Source organism: Tupaia chinensis, unplaced genomic scaffold (genome assembly GCF_000334495.1).
Source record: "Tupaia chinensis unplaced genomic scaffold, TupChi_1.0 Scaffold000257_1, whole genome shotgun sequence".
NCBI classification, from domain to species: Eukaryota; Metazoa; Chordata; class Mammalia; order Scandentia; family Tupaiidae; genus Tupaia; species Tupaia belangeri.
In genome coordinates, this window is record NW_006159737.1 from 5170886 (window position 1) to 5173315 (window position 2430).

The following is a 2430-nucleotide window of genomic DNA, read 5'->3' on the forward strand; positions in this document are numbered from 1 at the left end:
TACACATGTGCTAGCTGTTGTGTTTCTGTCTTTTTTTTTTTTTCTCTCTCTCTCTTAAGGTTTTGCCACAGGGGACTTTGGACATGCATGCACATGCACCCAGTGTGATTTTCAGGCTACTAGGTCCAGGACTTGAACTGGTAGGTCAATTATGTCCCATACTCTGCATGCCACCTGTTGGCCCCATGTGTCACAGCTCTTTTGCATACCTGAATCTTTTTATTCTTTTAAGTTGTTTTTGCCATAGGATGCATGTACTTGCCGGAGAGAGCAAGGCAGAGACAGTGAGAGAGGAAGTGAGAAATTATGCCCTAGAGGAGATGGCCACAAAGCGATCCCTTCTCCTCCATTTTCCTCCCAGGATCTTGGGCACACACATGCCTGATGTGTGTTTCAAGCCATGGAGTCTGGAACTCAAACCACAGTCAGCCATGTGGGAGTCCAGGGAAGTAACTGCTACTCTGTTGCCTACATCTGCCCCCAAATCTTAGTATTTGTTTACTTATGCTAGGCCAGAGGGAGAAATAAGCTGATGCTGAGGAGCAATCTATTTCTGAAAGACATCCTGTGGAGATGGCTACCTAATTTGCCATTTTAGTCATGAGGTGAGGCCAGCCCTGCTAGTTGGCATTTGGAAAGGTTAAGGGGTGGGCAAAAGCTTAGAGAGAATTGTGATTCTCAAAAATAGCAGAAACTCTTACCATCCAGATATTTTTCTTTTCCTCTTATTGGCAGTGCCTCTCTATTAATCTATTTTATTAGGTTGTGTTGTTTTTGAATATAAGCCAACACAAATCTCTTTTGAAAAGATACTGAGCATACTGGATATTTTGAATGTAGGTGTAAGGGTGAAATTAGTGTGGTTATGGATAAAAGTAATATTTTCCATTTACCTTTCCTCTCCTTTCCCACACATACATGCACACACACAAGATAGCAGAAAGGAAATCGAAGATAAAGGGAAAGTTAAGTTTCACATATTAATTGACTTTAAGGATTCATGATAAGAACAGAAGGGTGTGTTTTCTTAGCTTCTTTCAATAATAAAAATTCACAGAATAACATGTACATCACTCAGTTTTATTTTATTTAATTAATTAATTTATTTATTGGAGAGATTTTTACTACAGGGCAAGAGCACTTGCTAGAGAGACAGAGTGAGACAGAAAGTGAGAAATCACCCTTCAGGGGAGATGGTCACGTTTCAATCTCTTTTTCTACATTCTTCCCTCGGGACTTTTGACATGTATGCAGACGCACCTAGCATGTTTCAAGCTAGGTGAAACAGGAATCAAACTGTGGTTGACTGCATGGGAGTCCAGCACCTTAACAACTCTGTCAGCTGTTGCCCCTGTTACTGAGTTTTGTTATCTAAAACACAGGTTTTTAATGGTTGAAAGTGAAGCCTTTGAGGTGAGCAGATGATCAAGGTTATGTTCAGCCAAGATGAGAGGATAAGAATACATAGAAAAGCAATTGATCTTCTCCAGTCCCTCCCTCCTTTACTCTGTCCTTTCTTCCTCCCAGAAAACAGATTAAAAGTACTTGTGCTGTGGTAAGGGGACAGTGACCAGGGGACATTAGAGAGACAAGTAACATAGAAAGAGCAGACAACTCTACCACTTCTGCTCACCACTAAGAACTCCAGAAAGAAGCCAGCACTCAGATGACTCTACCTGGATACCTTCAAATGAAATTGACAGAACAGAATGGTCAGGCAGGGGGAGACTGAGCTGCTATGTGCTTACCTACCCCCTGGTTGTGGGTGGGAAATTCACCATGGAAGGTGGAAGTAGAGGTGACTTCATAGAAAGGACCCAAGCTGGGCCTGACAAAAAGGCAAAGCAAGAGTGCCACAGTGAAATGATAGCTGAGATACCTACAAGGGGCACCCTTGGGGCAGTCACAGGTAACAAAACTACAGAACAGAACAAGTGATATCTCATAGGATAAGGAACAAAAGAGTGAAGTCCCAAGATGCTGAGGATTCCTGCCAGGGATCCTAAATCTCCTTTCCCACGACATGGCCACAAGAGCTTCCTCCCTCTCCTGATAGAGCCAGTGACTAGTGCATGGAGGGGAGCAGGATAAGTAAGAATTTTTAAGCGATTGAGTATTTTATTCATAAAAGTTGAATACTTCAATATACAGTTACAAGTATTGAATTAAATGAAAAACCTCTGGATTGGATTGTAAGTTTATTTTATTTATTCTTATTGGCCAGTGTACAGAGTATACAAGAAAGAGGCCTGTTTAATTCTAGATGTAATAAAATGATTACATCGCCTCTAAGCACGAGTTGGTGTTTCAGTGAAATTTGCTCTCTCAGTTCAAGAATAAATGGAGGTGGTGAAAGAGGTATTATTAGATGGGATGATCTGGGGAGGCCTTTTTGAGATGACACTAGGCCAGCATTCTGAATGATTGGAA

General features: G+C 41.5%; 1 protein-coding gene across 1 annotated transcript in view; it reads right to left on the reverse strand.

Annotated features, from left to right (window-relative positions):
• LOC102497933 (potassium voltage-gated channel subfamily D member 2-like) overlaps nt 1–2430 on the reverse strand; it is a 608667-nt gene that overhangs the window by 338970 nt on the left and 267267 nt on the right. The gene's annotated exons all lie outside the window — the stretch shown is intronic.